This window comes from Lathyrus oleraceus, chromosome 5 (assembly GCF_024323335.1).
Source record: "Lathyrus oleraceus cultivar Zhongwan6 chromosome 5, CAAS_Psat_ZW6_1.0, whole genome shotgun sequence".
Lineage (NCBI taxonomy): Eukaryota > Viridiplantae > Streptophyta > Magnoliopsida > Fabales > Fabaceae > Lathyrus > Lathyrus oleraceus.
Window position 1 is genome coordinate 398262273 of NC_066583.1, and position 19706 is coordinate 398281978.

A 19706-nucleotide genomic window follows, 5' to 3' on the forward strand; every position below is an offset into this window, starting at 1 on the left:
CTTGATCAATATAACATGTAGGGAACATTGGGACTCATATATGATGCTCATAACCATTCTTGAATCAATCCATGGTTGTGCTCTTTGTTCGTGAGGGTCTTAAACCCTAGATGTGATCAATGAATCAAGGAAATCATGTCCCTTACCTACAAAAGAGTTAGACAACTACAAAGACATATTTTTGGTATTTTGGTTAGTGAAAATGATAAAATACAAGTATGATATAATCACAAAGTTCTTGGTGATCTCTCCCAAAACAAACCCAATGAAAAGGGGTAAGTAGGATGCCAAGGTATGATCCCAATGCTAATGCTTATGATGAAATGTATGATCCCAATTCACTCTAACTCCAAGTATATTGAGAGATACATGGAGTTGAAATTTGAGGTACATGAACTGAGTTGCTTCGATTTGGCCTCAAAGCAACTCAATCTTCTTGCCTACATTGGTAGGACTTCAGACAACCAAAGAATCAATAGAATTGATCAAGAATTAGAGAGAATCAAAGAGATCAAATATTTTGGAAAATACCTTCAATGGAGGTCATGATTCAACTGATCTTGCTCTTGCTCGTGCTTGATCTCACTCCAAAAGCTTGCAGAAGAAGGATTGAATGCTCAAAAGGCTATGGATTCCTAGAGATATGAATTTCAATACAGTGGAAGTTCAAACTCAAATTCAAGTGAATTTCTCAGGTTCATCCTTTGCAATGTGAGGGTTAGAGTTAGGGGATTAAAGTTGGCGCTAATGTGTGTCAATTGCTGAGCATATGAGGCTCTATTTATAGTTGAATCCATTGCTTTTTGCACACTTGAATTCACTTTCCAAATTTGGTCATTGATGATGCATGGGTGCATGGGAGCGCATAGGCCCATAAAATCATTGCCATAAGTCCACAAATGAGTGTAAGATAGTCTGAAGTCAGCTTGGATTTCAAGGCAAGTGTACATTTTGATTTAAAGTTTGATCTTTGCTAAGTGATGACACCATGTTCATGCCATGCGTAGCCTATGCATTCCTTGTCCAAAATGAATGAATTTGAGCTATTTGGAAATGTGCGATCAAGAGGAATAACTTTCATGTTCAACATTTTTCCATTTGGAGTTTGTAACTTGAAGAAATTTGAGGTGGAAGTTTGGAAATTTTTTACATATCAAATATTTTCTAAGTGTCAAGCCATATGTCTCAATATTCCACCTTGCTTATATCATATGTGCAAAGAAGTTGAATTAGCTCCCACTCCAAACATCAAAGTTTAAGTAGACACGTAGAATTTTTTTTGCAATTTGGAAATCTTTCATCTCATAAAAATTGAGAAAGTTATGGCCTTGAGAAGTTGACTTTCAAATTAGGGTTTAGACAAAATGACCTATAATTTTTCAACATAGAAAATGATTTTCCATGTAAAACTATATCTAGGTCTCAACATTAAAGTTATTTGGAATGCAATTTAGAGTAAGTTTTCTCTTGGAATAATTTTCATATGGTGAAAATTGTAGGAGATAGGGTCTAGGGAGACCCAGTTTTGATCAAATGAATTCATCTGGCCAACCACCCTCAACCAACTTGATAATTTCCAATTCTATTGACTTTCTTGGCTCATGGTAGATCATATATTCATAAGATGATGAATTTTGAAGTGCCCCCATAAGAAATTTGATCAATTGGGGAGAGAGCTTGTTGGAGAAGTTACTTAAGATACACAGTCAAACTAGGGTTTCCAAGGCAAATCACCCTCAAACTCTTGAAGAAAACTTGATCAATATAACATGTAGAGAACATTGGGACTCAAAATGATGCCCATAACCATTCTTGGTTCAATTCTTGATTGCGCTCTTTGTTCATGAGGGTCTTAAACCCTAGATATGATCTTGATGAATCAATGAGATCATGCCCTACCTACAAAAGAGTTAGGCAAATACAAAGACATATTTTTGGTATTTTGGTTAGTAAAATGATAAAATACAAGTATGATATAATCACAAAGTTCTTGGTGATCTCTCCCAACACAAACCCAATGAAAAGGGGTAAGGAGGATGCCAAGATATGATCCCAATGCTAAGGCTTATGATGAAATTACATGAGGGATCTTAGGGTCAAAATGGGGGTTTTGCACAAACCATGTAGGAAAGACTCTATACCCGAGTCTAGAGTGGAAAAACATAAGATAGGACGATGGTTGAGTAGTACAGACTCCCGAGGTGTATAATTCGTAAGAGTCGGTATGAGAACTTCATTTAGAGTAGATCCTTTTGCAAATATTGTCGCTCGGGGTGAACACTTCGTAAGCCTCAACATTTCGAAGGGGCCCATGACTCTAAGAACCTTTTAGAACATTGAACCTCTAGCCAACTAGGAATGATGGTTGCGTAGTATGGATTCCCGAGGTGATTGCTTCGTAAGAATCGGTACGAGAACCTCGCTCAGAATAGATCCTCTAGATGGAGTTGACGATCTAAAAGTATTTTCCATAAGCTTCAAACATTCTTTTGAATCCGTGACTCTGAGTACCCTGTCTAGAACCAAGGTCGATGGTTGCATAGTACGGACTCCGAAGGTGAATACTTCGTAAGAGTCGGTATGAGAACCTCACCCAGAATAGATTCCCTTGATGGAGTTGATGATCGGAAAGCATTTTCCATAAGCGTCAAACATTCTTGTGAATCAATGACTCTAGGGGTCCTTCGTAACAAAATCCTAGATCATACCCTGTGAGAACCCCATTTTGGAGAGCAATCATATATTATCCATACCTCAGACCTTTACCAAAAAGCATTGCATCCATTCATTCATTGCATACGCATAAAAAGCAAAACTCTTAGTTTGTTTCATATTGTTTCAGGAATTCAAGACTTGTTAGCAAAATGAATCCTAAGAGAATAAGCATTTTTCAGTTCAAATACAAGAAAGTGGACCTTGCCAGCCTGCAGAAGTTGAGTGCCAAAGTGACACCAATCAAATTCAACAGCTTTGTGCAAGACTAAGGAAGAATTCTGAACATCTTAGATGAGAAGATGAACGTGATGACTGCGGTGACTATTGCTCAGTTCTATGATCCACCTCTATGTTGTTTCACATTCTTTGATTTCCAGTTGGCTCATACCTTGGAAGAGTTTGAGAGGATTGTAGACCGGAATTTGAAGGATCATAATCCATTTCCTAAGTTTGATGAAGGTATTACTCCCGAGAGGATATATTTAGCTTTGGGTTTGAAGGTTTCTGAAGTCGTGGACAATTGGGATGTGAAGGGAGCTTTCAATGGTTTTTCTAGAAAGTTCTTGGAAGATAAAGCCAATAAGATGGAAAAGGAGGGGAAATGGAAAGCTTTCTATGATGTGTTAGCTGTATTGGTATATGGGATAGTTCTTTTCCCAAATACTGACCATTTTGTGGACCACCTGGCTGTGAGGATCTTTCTCTCTGGTAACCCTGTACCGTTCCTCCTAGCAGACCTTCATTATGCTCTCCATGAGCGTCATGAGAAGAAAGGAGGAACCATTTTATGTTGTGTGTAGATGTTACATGCCTGGTTTAGATATCATATGCCCGGAGAAGGCCCTTTTGTCTCAAAGGAACTCAAGCCCTCTCAGAAGTTAGCTTCTCTCACCTCTAATCATGTTAAGTGGTACATCAGGGATTGGGAAACCAAGGATGTTATTGTCAGCATTGGAGACTTCCCCAATGTACCTTTGATAGGAACCAAGGGTTGCATCAACTACAACCCCGTGTTATCTTTGAGGCAACATGGTTACCCTATGAATGGCCCTTCAAAAGTTGAAGCTTTAGAGCCCTTTATCTTGCACAATGCTGAAGCAGATCACCCTATTGTGAGGAAGATCAAGAGGTCATGGCAAGCGATTATCAGAAAGGGTAAATAATTGGGTAAGAGAAATGCCATCGCTCGAGAGCCTTATACTTTTTGGGTGAGAGAGAGGGTTCAAATGGTTAAACTCCCCTTTCCATTTGATCCTTCTATCTATCCGTTGGTTCCTGAGCTAGAACCCATATTACCTGAAGATGTGGAGAAGTTTAATTCCCGTATTAAGGAGCTGGAATTGGAGAATACTGACTTGAGGATTAAGCTCGGCTGTGTATCGGTGGAGCGTGGAAATTTGAAAGATAGTCAGTAGAAGAAGGACGAAGAACTTGAAGTTTCCAACAAAAGGGCCAGGGAGTCTGAAGCAAGGCGAGAAAAGTTTGGACAAGCGCTCTACGGTACTAAATCGGTGTTCAAGACGAAGGAGGAAGAGTTGGATAAAGTTGTACTCCGGATCCAAAAGCTCAACAAAACTCTGGAGTTGACTCTTGAAAATAAAGAGGGAAGCACGCCTGATTTCTGAAATTCATACTCGTGAACTTGAGAACACCACTCAGAAGTACAAGGATGCTTGGGAATGTGAGAAGTTGAGGACTGAAGAGTCAGAAAGAGTTTGTACACGTTTGAATTATCAGTTGGAATAAGTCGATGCTAGGATCCAAGAACTCAAGGGTATGAATCAGGATGTCGCCTATCTAATGTTGCTGAGTGAGTGCAGATACTAGAGAAACCTCTATAGGGACATAGAGATGACCAAGGCTGAAGACTTGCGCATCATTCAAGACCTCCAAGGACTTTACGATGAGTGGAAGGGCAAACTTAAGAGGCTGTCTAGATTTGCAAATTCCGTCATGCAAGAGTTACCTGAGAAATTGCAAGAAGCTGATTGGTGCATGTGTCTAGAGAACACTCCACATCAAGTTTTTAACTTCATTAAATTTTATAAGATGATGTTGGAGGGGCTGACTACCGAACTTGCTACGGTTCGAAAGGCCCATATGCCGTAGGCATTTGTCTGTATTTGAACTTTATTCTAAATTAATGAAAAATCTCTTTTTGGGATTCATTTTATTGTGTTTTATTGCTTTATTTCTTTAAATACTTGTGAACAAATGTTGTGGTATTTCTGAATTGAATAACTGAAACTAACCAAGAGTTTTGCAAACAAGATGCATCCATACACGCATTCATACATTTTCAAGATAGAGTCTCACTCTGTCCTTTCTTCCTCCAGTTTCACGCTGAATCTTCAACACCCGTACAATACTCACGCCCGAGCAAGACAAAGGATGGATGAACAAGATCAAGAAAGCACCCGAGTTAGAGCTGAATTAGATGAAATCAAGGGAGGCATGTCCCAGATGAGAGAAATGCTACAAGCTTTGACTTTCAGATTTGAAGCTCCACAAGCGACCATGATTTCAAAGATCACGGGCCTAGTAGTCGAAGTCCAACTTCAGAGCTTTTTACCTTCAACCCTACCTCCATATGGGTTACCTTACGACTTCATCCCTCGAGCAGAAGTAGTGTATGACATGGGGCAATCTGTCCAACAAGCTGTGCCATTGCGAGTCTACACCGATGCACGCCCAGTCGTCCATACTGTTGCTCCACCAACTGCTTATGTTAGTTTTGTTCCGTATTTTGAAGATCAACATCACCTACATCAGACTGCCGAGTCAATTGTTAGTGGTGATGAAGTGAGATTAGAAGATTTCAAATAAGTGAAGGAGAACATGCAACTCCTCGAGAAGATGTTCCGAGCATTGGAAGGAGACCACGTCTTTGGTTCTGCTGCCAAAGAAATGTGCCTTGTATATGGGTTGGTGATTCTGACTAAGTCTAAAACTCCGTATTTCGACAAATACAACGGGCATACTTGCCCAAAAATCTACCTCATCATGTATTACCGTAAAATGGCCTCTCATGTGGAAGATGACAAGTTGATGATCAACTGTTTCCAAAATAGCTTGAGTGGGGCTCCTTCCAAATGGTATTTGAGTCTGGATCAAAGTAGGATCAAATGTTTCCAAGACCTATCAGACGCGTTCATCAAACACTACAAAGACAACATGGACACGACACCTGATAAAAGACAGTTGCAAAGCATGTTCCAGCATGACAAAGAGTCTTTCAAGAAATATGCTCAGAGATGGAGGGAACTGGCTTCTCAAGTTGAACCACCTCTTGCAGAAAAGGAACTTGCTGAACTATTCATTTACACTGTCCAACCTCAATTCTAAGAGAAGATGGTTGGAAGCACTTCTTTGGGTTTCTCCGAGCTTGTTGCTATAGGAGCTCGTGTTGAATATGGCTTAAGAAATGGTAAACTTGTAGTTATGGCCGGAACTTCAAGTGTTAATCCAAAGAAGTTATCTGGAGGGTTTCCTAAAAAGAAGGAAGGTGAAACCAATGTTATGTATATTTTCCAAGGAAGAGCCCCTCCAAGAAGAAGACAATAACAATATTCACAACATCAGTATGTTCAACAACCTTTTCCCTATCAGCAACCTATATATCCCGTTCAGTACGCCCCGCAACCGTACGTAGCTGATGTGACGCCCGCCTTTAATCAACAACCTGCTCAGGCTTATCAACCACCTCCAGTTTATCAACCAGCTCCAGTTCAACAATATGCTCCTGCTCCCCCTATTTATCAGCAAGCATCGGCAGTTCCTGCCTATCAACAGCTGAGAGCTCATGCTCCAAGAAAAAATGCTTAGAATCAGAACAGAAGGAAAGGGGATAGGGAAACCTTCAATCCAATTCCAATGTCATATACTGAGCTTGATCCCTCTCTGTTGCAAAAAGGTTTGGTGGTTCCTAGACCCATGGGACCTCCACCTAATCGTTTGCCTCCATGATACAACCCTAATGCACATTGTCCTTTTCATGAGGGTGCCCCCGAGCATGATCTAGAAGGTTGTTATGCATTAGAGCATAGGGTTCGTGAGGTGATTGATAGAAAGATTCTGTCTTTTAGGGATATGGGACCAAACGTGAAGAATAATCCTCTTCCCCCCCATGGAGACCCTATAGTGAATGCAATTGAAGATGCCTCAGACGGTGTTATGGTTGAGAAGATTGATGATGTTAAGACTCCTTCGGTAGCATTCCATGCCCAATTGGTGGAAGCTGGCATGATTGATGTTTGTCATGACAATTGTGAAGAGTGGGCCACACACACAAGGGGGTGTCAGATGGTACGAGATAATATTCAAGATTGATGAACAAAGGAGTGCTGCAAGTTTCCAGTGTTGCAAAGAATGAAGATGTGCCAGTAATTGAACCTTGTTTCAAATTACCAGAACTAGTTGAAATCCCTTACTATAGTAGTAGAGTGGTGCCTGCGAATAGTCATCCGTCACCTGTTGAGATCTGTATGCCTACGCCGTTTCCATATGAAAGCACCGAGGTTGTGCCTTGGAAATATGAGATTACCGTTATGGATAAGATCGTTGAAGGAAGTGAAGACGGTGAAGTGTCAGAAACTGTGAACGAAGACTTCACCGGTATTGCAGGAATGAGCAGAATGACTCGTAGTGGTCGAATCTATACACCTGAATTCAATGTGACTACTCAAGCGCCAGCCAAGGAATCTACAGTTGTAGCTCCTACTAAAGAACCCGAAGTGGTCCAATCTAAAGATGTTGTTGAATTCTTGAAGTTGATCAAGATAAGTGAATACAAAGTTGTGGATCAGCTACATCAGACACCATCTAAGATTTCTATTTTGTCTCTGCTTTTGAACCCCCAAGCCCATAGGGAGGCTTTGTTGAAGGTGCTTGCCCAAGCTCGTGTAACACAAAGCATAATAGTAGACCAGTTTGATGGGGTGGTTGCAAACATCACAACTTGCAATACTTTAAGATTTAGTGGAGAGGAATTACCTGAAAATGAATAAAATTACAATCATGCTCTCTATATCTCAGCGAAGTGCAAAGATGATGCTTTGACAAGAGTTTTGGTTGATACAGGATCTTATTTGAATGTGATGCCAAAGAGAACACTCACCAAGTTATCTTATCAAGGACCAGCTATGAAGCCTAGTGCCTTGATAGTGAAAGCTTTTGATGGTTCCTGGAGAAACGTGATTGGAGTGGTAGAACTGACCATAGTGATTGGCCCTCACATATTCCCGATTACTTTCTAAATCAGGGATATTAATCCGGCGTATAACTATTTATTGGGGTGTCCATGGATTCATGTTGCAGGAGCAGTTACCTCCACTTTACATCAGAAAATGAAGTTTGTAGTGGTCAATCAACTGATCATCATTTATAGAGAGGAGGACTTTATGGTCAGTCACCTTTCATCCTCCAGGTATATCGAGGCTGATGAGGATGCTTTGGAAACTTCTTTCCAAGCTCTTGATATATCCAACGCCACTTTTGTGGAGATGAAGAACCCTATTGAGAAAGCTTGTTCATCTTTCGCTTCTCTGAAAAGCGCCAAGTCTAGTATTGAAGGAGGGAACCCTGAAGGTTGGGGCCAGCTTATTGATGTTCGCGAAAAGCATGACCATTTCGGTCTAGGATATGCGCCTTTCGCCGAGAAAGGAGCATGGGTCCCTACAAAGGACAACACTCGAAGTATCCAGGAAGTATTCCTCAGTACAGGATTCATCCATAGAGATCAGGTTAATGCAATTGAAGACAACAACGAAGATGAAGATGAGTCGTGTTTGGTTTACCGGTGTGAGACAGCTTTGAACAATTGGAAGGCGGTTGAGATCCCTGAAATTTTTCCTTTGTCAAAGTAATAATTGTTGTTTTTCCTTTGAAAGCCTTTTCTCTTCCCAAGGCTAATGGATCATGTTTTAGGGCCCCTTTTTATTTTCAAATAATCATTATCAGTGAATGAAATGCATTTCGTTAAATTCTTATTATTCATTTATTTTCTTTCTCTTAAGAAAATGGCAATCTTTTCAAACAAAAAACTTTTTTCATTTGTGCATCTTTTATTTTTACTTTTCTAAAAATATGAATCATTCAAACATGCAGAGTAAATGATAACCCTGTTGAATCCAATGACTATAATCCCTCTCATAACTTTGACTCCCCTATCTACCAAGCGGAAGAAGAGGGTGAAGAAGATTTTTACATCCCCGACGAATTGGCAAGGCTACTCGAGCACGAGTCCAAAGCCCTTCAGCCACATAAAGAACCGGTGGAAACAACCAACCTTGGCACAGAGGAAGAGAAGAAAGAAGTCAAGGTTGGGACCACACTTGAAACAAGCGTCAAAGAGAGATTGGTCAAGCTACTACAAGAATATGTGGATTTATTTGCATGGTCATACCAGGATATGCCAGGCCTGGACACCGACATCGTTGAACACAAGCTGCCGCTTCAGCCAGACTGCCCGCCAGTAAAACAGAAACTCCGAAGAACAAGACCAGACATGGCTCTGAAGATTCATGAAGAAGTCAAACGACAATTTAACGATGGTTTCCTCACAGTGGCGAAGTACCACCAATGGGTAGCTAATATTGTACATGTGCCTAAGAAGGATGGAAAGGTGAGAATGTGTGTTGACTATAGGTATATCAACAAAGCTAGTCCAAAGGAAGATTTCCCTCAACCACACATTGATACTCTGGTAGACAACACTGCAAGTTTCGTTGAATTCTCCTTTATGTATGGATTTACTAGGTACAATCAAATCAAGATGGCTCCAGATGACATGGAGAAGACCATTTTTATTACCCCTTGGGGAACCTTTTGCTACAAGGTGATGCCTTTCGGTTTCAAAAATGTCAGGGCAACTTACCAAAGAGCTTTGGTCACTCTTTTCCATGATATGATGCATAAGGAGATAGAGGTCTATGTCGACGACTTGATCGCTAAATCTCAGAATGAAGAAGATCATATGAATCATCTGAAGAAAATTCACATGTGGGGTCCGTTCAGGGAAGTTGCTTGGAAAAGATCAAGCTATCGAATGGAATTATGATTGTCAAAGTGCTTTCGATCCGTCAATACTTGCTAGAGCCTCCTATTCTGATTCCACCTGTCCTAGGAAAGCCATTAACCATGTATCTAACTCTGCTTGAAGGTTAATTGGGATGCATGCTAGGGAAACATGACGAAACTGGTCGGAAAGAACATGCTATTTACTATTTGAGAAAAAAGTTTATCGATTGTGAAAGTCGATATTCGGTTTTGGAGAAAACTTATTGCGCGCTAGCATGAGCCGCTCGTCGTTTGAGGCAATATATGATTTGTCATACTACTTTGTTGATCTCGAAGATGGATCCAATAAAATATATCTTTAAGAAACCTGCCTTAATTGGAAGACTTTCCCGTTGGAAGATGCTCTTGTCGGAATAAGACATCTAGTACGTAACCCAGAAAGCAATCAAGGGAAGTGTTTTAGCAGAGTATCTCGCTCACCAACCAGTTGAATACTATCAACCATTCAAGTTTGATTTCCCCGATGAGGATATAATGGTAATAAAAGATTGTGAGATCCCAGGCCCAGATGAAGGACCAGAACCAGGATCTCGATAGAAGCTCGCGTTCGATGGTTCCTCCAATTACAGTGGTCATGGTGTGGGAGCTATTTTGATGAATCCAAATGGTGGCTTTACCCCTTTCATAGAAAGGTTGTGCTTTGATTGTACTAATAATGTCGTAGAGTATGAAGCTTGTATCCTTGGTATTGAAGCCTCAATTGATATCCGAATCAAGATCCTTGAGGTGTATGGAGACTCGTCCTTGGTGATCTATCAGGTCAAAGGTGAATGGGAAACTTGTAATGCGAAGCTGATCCCATATCGTGCTCATGTTGTGAAGCTGATTGAATACTTTGACGATATCACTTTCCATCACATCCCCATAGTAGAAAATCAAGTGGATGATGCTTTGGCAACATTAGCATAAATGTACCAAGTCAGATTCCGTAATGAAGCTCCATTTATTCGAATAGAGAGAAGAGATGAGCCTGCCTACTATCAACTGATTGAAGAAGAAACTGATGGTAAACCATGGTTTCATGATATCAAGCGCTATCTTCTAAGTCAAGAGTATCCAGAAGATGCTACATTGTTAGATAAGAAAACTCTAAGGAGGTTATCGTCCAAATTCTTTTTGAGCAATGATGTGCTTTATAAGAGAAACCATGACATGATTCTTCTTAGATGCCTGGATAGACACGAAGCAGACATGTTAATCAAGGAGATTCATGAAGGATCCTTTGAAACCCATGCTAATGGGCACGCCATGGCCAAGAAGATTTTGAGAGTTGGCTATTATTGGTTGACCACGGAGTCTGATTGTTTCAGCTATGCTAGGAAATATCAGATTTATGCTGAAAAAGTGCATGTACCCCCAACACTGTTGAATGTTTTGACATCACCTTGGCCTTTCTAAATGTGGGGCATCGACATGATTGGTGATATAGAGCCCAAAGCTTCCAATGGTCATCGCTTTGTCCTAGTTGTTATTGATTACTTTACTAAATGGGTAGAGGATGCTTCCTACATAAATGTAATGAGGCATGTGGTCGCTCTCTTTATTAAGAAGGAGATTATCTGCCGCTATGGAATCCCAAGCAAGATCATCACCGACAACGGTTCAAACTTGAACAACAAGACAATGACAGAATTATATGAGAGTTTCAAGATTGACCACCATAATTCTTCTCCATATAGTCCAAATATGAACGGTGTTGTTGAAGCTGTCAACAAAAACATCAAGAAGATCCTGCAAGAGATGGTGGAAACCTACAAAGACTGGCATGAGATGCTTCCCTTTGCTTTGTATGGATACCGGACCTTGATTCGCACTTCAACAAGGGAAACCCCATTCTCCTTGGTCTATGGGATGGAAGTAGTTCTCCTAGTCGAAGTAGAGATATATTCAATGAGAATCTTGATGGAGGCCAAGCTAGACGAAGCTGAATGGATCCAGAACATTTATGATCAACTTAACCTCATTGATGAGAAGCGTATTACCGCTTTATGCCATGGACAATTGTGTAAGACACCAATTTTTACCCTAAGGTCCCTCATTTTATCTCATCATATGCATTGGCATTGGGATCATACCTTGGCATCCTCCTTACCCCTCATTCATTGGGTTTGTATTGGGAGAGATCACCAAGCACTATTTGATTGTATCATACTTTGTACTTTAGCATCTTTTCTAACCAAAATACCAAAAATATGCCTTTTTATAGTCTAACTATTTTATAGGTAGTGCACATGCTCACCTTTGATCTATCAAGCTCACATCTAGGGTTTAAGACCCTTAATGCAAGGAGCTCGATCAAGAAATGGTTTACTATGGCTAGAAGCATCATATACGAATCCCCATGATCTTCACATGTTATTTTGATCAAGAAATCATCAAGAGTTTGGAATTGGTTTGCCTTGGAAACCCTAATTCATCTGGGTATCTTGTGTGACTTCTTCAACAAGCTTCTTCACCAATTGATCAAATATTTCAAGGGATACTTCAAATTTCATCATCTTATGCATATATGATCTCCCATGAGTCCCGAAAGTCAATATAATTGAAAGCTAGCAAGTTGGTTGATGGTGGTTGACCAGAGGAATTCATCTAATCAAAACTGGGGTTACCTAGACCCTATCTCCTACAATTTTTGTCATATGAAAATGATTCCAAGAGAAACATTACTCTAAATGACATTCCAAACAACTTTCATGTTGAGGTATAGAGCTAGTTTTGCTTGGAAAGTCATTGTTTATGATGAACGATTATAGGTCATTTTGTCTAAACCCTAATTTGGAGGTCAAGTTCCCAAGACCATAACTTGCTCAATTTTTATGAGATGAAATATTTCCAAGTTGCAAAATCAAAATCAAGATATATACTTAAACTTTTATTTTTGGAGGAAGAGCAAATTCAACTTTTATGTGCATGTGATATGAGGATACATTATAGGTCATTTTGGACCAATACCATTGAACAAGTGATTTTCCTCATCTTCAAAAATGCATAACTCCTTCATATTAAATCCAAATGAGGTCAAATTTATGACTATTTTAAAGGACTTTGAGAGAGATATAACTGTGATGAAGGAATGTTTCTCATTTGAAGCTCGCATAAAAAGTTAGCCAAGGTGGAATAAGTGAACATATGGCTTGACACTTAGATTTTTTTTGATATGTTTGATTTTCCCAACTTCCACCTCAAAATTCATCATAATCCAAGCTTCAAATGAAAAAGTGTTCAATATTAAAGTTGTTCCTCTTGATCTAACCTATCAAAAAAGTCCAATTTTATCCAATTTGGACAAGATATGAGCGATCTGCGCATGGCTTGAACATTGGATCATCATTTGGCATAAGTGAACTTGAACCTTCCATACACCAATGCATAACTTTCCAACATGACTTCAACAATGTTTGTACTCAATTATGGACCAGAAGAAGTGATTACATGGGCCTGTTACACGCCCATGCACCCATTCAATGTACATTGCTATTTTTGGATCTTCATTTCAAGTGTGCAAATATCAATTGGTTTGGCTATAAATAAAACCCATTGCCATCAGAATTAAGGACCTGGCACGCCAGCTTTGAATCCCAACCTTCAAACCCTCTCATTTCAAAGGATAACCTTAATAATTTCCATTTGAAATTGAGTTTGAATCTCACTGTTTTGAGATTCAAATCTCCAAGAGTCTTGTGCCTTTTGATCATTCAATTCCACTCCATCAAGTGTCCTGAGCAAGATCAAGAGCAAGATCGATTGAATATAGACCTGCATTGAAGGTATTTTCCAGAATTTTTCATCTATTCGATTCTCACTCAATTCTCCATAATTCTTCTTGATCTTTGGTTGTCTGAAGTTCTACCAATGTAGGCAACAATATTGAGTTGGTTTGAGGTAAAATCGAAGCAACTCAGATCATGCACCTCAAACTTGAACTCCTTGTATCTTTCAATATACTTGGAGTTAAGAGAAATTGAGGCTAAATTCGAGCTCCTGAGCATTTTTACTTTAAATTCATGTCCTTCTTTTTTATTTTAGTGATGGTTGAGAGTGAACCATTCCGGTGAAGCTCACCGGAGAAGGAGACCGAAGCTTTGGTTCCGGTGACGTGCTGGCACTCATTTGAACCACATGATCCTTTTCAAATGTTTTACTCTCGTGCCTTGGTTCTGCATACCACTCATACATCGCTTTGACTCGTGCCCACCATTGAACGCGCGCTAGCAGCCACTTGATCTTCCACCTCAATTAATGAGGGAGATCAAGTGGTCAACGTTTTTTCCTATTTTCTGATTTTTATTTTATTTGGTTTATTTTTATTAATTCATATTAATTTTAATATTGATCCAAAAAATATGAGAGTTTCACCCAAAAAAATTAAATAAATTCCTCTTTCATTTTCTGAATTAAAATTATTTTTTTGGATCATTATTAATATTTTTCATGATTTAATTTTTTTGTGAATATTTTTAATTGTTTAAAAATAGTTTTAAGTTTCCAAAATTAATGAAAAAATTTCTCCAAGGTCCTTTGTACTTGTTTGACCTATGATAAACCTCATGGCCATTTCTTTGGTGTTTTGATGAGGTTTTAGGATTTTGACCAACCATAATTTAATTTAATGTATTATTTATTTGATTTTAATTGTTTAAATGCAAAATAAATTATATTGAGTATTTGATATTGACTTGTTGAGTTTGACTTGTGTTGTTGGACCTTGGTAAAGGTTGATTTGACTTTGTTGAGTTAAAATCATTGGATTTAGGGGATTGAAGAAATATACATTTCATCTCCCAAAATGAATGAATGATTTTAATTTGGTAAAAGTCCTCTTTTGACCAATTTGTGTTGATTCCATTCCCCCTCCCTCTTCATCTTGATCCCATTCTCTTCTCATTCATTTCATGGACCTATAATATCTCTATATCCTAAGCCTAGTTGATTGTAAAATCAACAAAACTATGGATGAGATTAGATCCACCTCTTTTGCATATTCTTTTAAGTGTGGTATGTTTTAGGAGTATGGTTGATGCTTGTCGTGACTATATATAAAATATAGTCTATCGGGTACTTGACTGCAAGTGCACAGTCCAGTCGCTTTAGTTTTAAAAGATATCGATCCCACAGGGACCTATGGTCAAACTAGTGTTACTAACGTCACTATGTTTAGCTAAGGGAATGATTAGTAGAAGTTCGGGTGCAGAATAGTAAATCTAGGGGAAATTGTGTTTTAAGAAATAATTGATGGAAGGAATCAGTATGCAACGCATTAATTGTCAGGGATTCGATAAGTCACCGGTGAATAGTTTAAATGCCAAATATCTCTCAGTAGAAAATATTTAATTAAAAAGCTTTATCTCACACTCTCGTGATTGTTGATTCGGCCTATAGCTTTAAGTCAGAATGTACGCTCTCGCTATCCCATTTGAAGTTAAAATTACTTTTTAAAAATAAATAAGTTCTAATTGCTTTTAAAGTGCTTTCGCTATGTTTAAACTCAATGCCTAATTTTTACTATCCAGCTCGAGCCTCACGCTCTCGCGATTGTTGGTTCTCACCTTAGTTAATTTCCCACTCTCGTGGCAAAACCGTATTAAATAGCTTCTCACGCTTTTGTGATAAAGTTAAATAAATTTAAATTAAAAACTTCATCCTAAAAGATTGTTTGAGAAAAAGAGTTTTCACCGATTATTATTAAATCCCATCTAATCAAATTGCTACATACCGATACCGGTAATTTAGCCGGACATGTTAAATAAGGAAAACACAGAGCATAAATAGATCAACATTGTGACAAACATAATTATAATAATAATTGGTCAATAATAATCATAATTTAATAAAAACCTGGCAATCGAAGTAACATAGTATAGCGAATCTCGGAGTACTTGAGCAGTCCTCCACAAGTTGGTAGGCTTCTACTTCTTCAATACAAATTGTTTACTAAAATTAAATAAAGTGTAGTAGTTCCCCAGTGTAGGAAACTACTACTATGGCTAACAGGAAAACGGAAGGGAAAAGGGAAAAAGGAAATTCTAAAAAGAATGGCAAATGAACTAAGGCAACAGAAACAAAGTTGCTGAAAAGAAAATAACTAAAAAGCTAGAAAGCTGTAAAAATTAATTGCAGAGCGTAAGTGTAGATGTAGGCGTCAATTTTTCCAACTTTGGTCCTTTATATATTGCTCCTTTAGGTCTTGGTGGTTGAGAAATTTAAGGAGGACTGGTTTGAATGAGGAATCCGGGGGAGTCGTGCTATTGGAGAGATTTTAGGCACGTTTAGGTGCCTGTGATTGACTGTTTCAAAGCGTAAATTCTGGCCGCGCGACGCTCGTCATGGGCTTAATGTAAACGCGAATACATTACCCATTCATACATGGTTGTTAAGTGGATTGTTAAGATAACTGATATTCAAGTAAACGCGAAAGATACTGTGACGACACGAGCATTAAGCATTAACGTAGATCTCTCCTTTGCACAAGCCAGTTCGAATCATGCTATTATAGCTCAACCTAATGTCTCTGTTCCTATTTCACTCGGTTTTATTCTAGCGCAATCACATTAAGCCCTTTGCCTCCGCACACACTTAGTGAAGTAGCCGGTTAGTGACTTTGATCCTTTTCTTCGCACGGCGGTCTGTGTAAGACCCCAATTTTGTCCCTAAGATCCCTCATGGCATCATAACATTGCACTTGCATTATCTCAAGGATCATTAGCATCTTGGTTCCCTTTGTCCTTGGGTGGAACTTCTTGTGAGTGGTTTGAGATCACCAAGCATGCTTGAATTATATATCATTTCTTTTCTTATTTTGTTTACTAACCAAAAGCACAAAAATATGTAACTAACATCTTTTGTTTGTAGCTTGAGCAATCACAAGGTCCAAAGCTTCTAGGAGATCTTTTGTGCAATGATAAGGCCAAGAGGAAATGATAGCAAGCATGGTAATGGTTCCCAAAGCTCTCATCTAACAAGTATGCCTCCCTAGCATCTCAATTCATCATTTTGATTAAAGCAAGTCAAAGGGTTTGAGGTTTGTGCCCCAAAGAAGCCCTAATTCATCTGTGCACCATAATGCCTTGCTCTTGAAGCAACCTTAGCCCATGATCAAATGCAATAAAGGGAAGTCCTTTAATTCATCACTTCATGCATATTTGAACTTATTTGAGTATCCTCAATCATCAATTCATCAAGATATGAGTCATGGCCTTGAGAAGCTGATCAGTCAATTCATCTGACTATTTTGAAATGCACTGAGACCTAAAGTTTTATGTGTTGGTCAAATGGAGATGGTTCCAAAAGCAAAAATGTTCTTAAGGACAATATGAACAACTTTCATGTTCATCAAAAAATTTATTTGAAGCTTGGAAGGCCATCTCCCATTCCAATACATTATAGGTCATTTTGACTGAAACCCTAATTTTGGGTCAACTTCCCAAGGACATAACTCATTTATTTTTTATGATTTTAAGGTGGGATAAAATGAATTGGAAAGCTTAAGATGTATACTTCAAATGTCATGTTGAACAAAATTTCAAAATCTCAAAGGAAATACATGTGATAATGCAAGACATTACGGGTCCCTTTGGGCCAAATGCATTGAAAGGCAAATAAGTCCAACTTCAAATGCCCATAACTTCTTCATCAAAAATCCAAATGATGCAAAATTTAAGTCCAAATTCATTTGGGTCTTGCATCATCAAGACAGAAGGGCTTGAAGATGGTTCATTTTGACAAATTTCTCAAAAGCATATTTTGAGCATTAAACTTCATGGCCTGTTTTCACAAATTTCCACATTCCAAATGAGTTTTTGTCCAACATAACACTTGTTCCTTATACAAAGACCTTTCCAACCATTACTCACATGCCATGTTGCATTTTTTCAAGTGGTATTTTCAAAGAGATGAAGTTTTAGGCACAATTGTGGAATTTATTTTGAAACTTTATGCACAAGCAAATTCAAAGCAAATTACACGTCGATTTCATTCCAGACTGAGCTCAGGTTGCATTTGGCATTGATTTTGGGCCTTGTGCATGATCATGCAAGCCCATGCAAGGATTGTCCAATCTCATGCACACGACTTTGATCACCTTCTCCTTGCCATTTCCTCTATAAATAGAAGCTCTATCCCATTCAAAATTCACCCCTGATTCAATCTGAAATGCTGCAGAAATCAAAACCCAGCCATCACTAAAGGAATTTCTATTTTCTTCTAAAAAATTCAGATCTGAATTTCAACTACCTTGGTTGATTTTCAGACCTATAATTCCCCAGCCTTGCTTCCTCTTCATCACTAGATCTCACTACAAGCTTTGGTTGTGAAGGATCGTGCTCACCATACCTGCATTTCAAAGGTGGATATCAGAACTTTTTCTCTTCGAAACTCTTTGATCCTTGCCTATTTCTTGAGTTCCTTGGTGTGGCTGAAGTCCTCTCAATAGAGGCATCTGATTTGTGCTTTCAATTTTGTAAAAACATGAAGTTCATGATGAACACCATCGAGCTTCCATCTTTGATTTCTCCCTTAATAGAAATCTAGAGTGTAAGTGAATGGTATAGGAGTGATGTACATCACTTCCTCTTTCGATTGATGCCTAGATCGTTCATTTTGGTTTCCATTTTTTGTTCTGCAAATTTTTGAAGTGACCGGAGGTTGGCCGGAGAACACGGTGGCGCTGGCCACCGTCTGGTCTCCAGATTGGATCTGAGCCGTCCATCTCAGTTTCCAGATCTAATCTCGTCCACACATTGTTATGACTTCCAATAATGCACCATGTGTTTCAGTTGACTAAGGACCTTGGTGGAAGCGCGCTCAAAGGCCGTGTGATGTGCCAGCTCAATTAATGAGCCACCATCCAACGTCTCTCCTCTTTTCCTTTTTTTAATTTCTGATTTCTATTTTCTTTATTTCTTTTAATCCCCTTTTATTTCAAAAATCAATATCTTCTTTATTTTTAATCCAAAAATTATGGGACCAATTGCATTAGTCTCCAAATAATTTCTAGTTTCTATTTCTGATTTTTAATATTCTTTATGTTGTCATTTGATATTTTTTATGAATTTTCTCTTTTCTGGTTGTTTTTAATTCATTTTAAATAGTTTTTGATATTCAAAAAATACAAAAATATTTTCCTAACCTATTTGAATGATGATGAATCTATGAAAAAAATTCTCATCATTTTTTAATTGATTTGAGATTTATTTGAGATTTTAGTTCAATTAGGTTATTTTTATTCATTTTTAATTGATTAAAAATAGTTTCTCACTTTTAAAAATGCTGAATTTTTTTGTCAAACTTTATTTGACCTTGTTGAACTTGGGATAAATTACTTGGACCTTTCAAGGTTGATTTGAAGTAATTTTGAAGTTTGACCTTTCTTTTATTTTTAATTCAATTTTATTTTAATATTAAAAATGCCAAAAATATTATGCTCATTGTTTGATCTCCAATCTCCATCTCATTCCTGATTTCTTATTGTTTGACTTTGACTTTCAATGTCAATTGGTCAATACATATGGATTGGTACATCTTATTCCATCTTATGCATTTTGATCTTTCCATTTCCTTATCCATTCTTCATCTCCTTCTTCCTTCTTCTTCTTCTTTCTTTTTGATCAATGAGTTGAAGGTTGATAAGTTAGCATTGATTAGGAAGACTTAATCTTCCTTGAATCAAATCTAATTCATCTTGATCATTTGATCAAGTGAATGGCTTTGCATTAAGGATAGGTTGTTTTCTAAATAATGCAAAGGACTTAAACCAATACAAGATCAATTCTATTTTTTTTCTTCTTGGCATGGCATGTTGTTGGAACTTGGTTCACTAATCAAGACTTCTAACTTGTGTTGTTGCCTACATTATTATTGACCGGGCTCAGATAGTTGTGACTTCTACATAAGTCCAATTATGATTGCTTAACATAGCG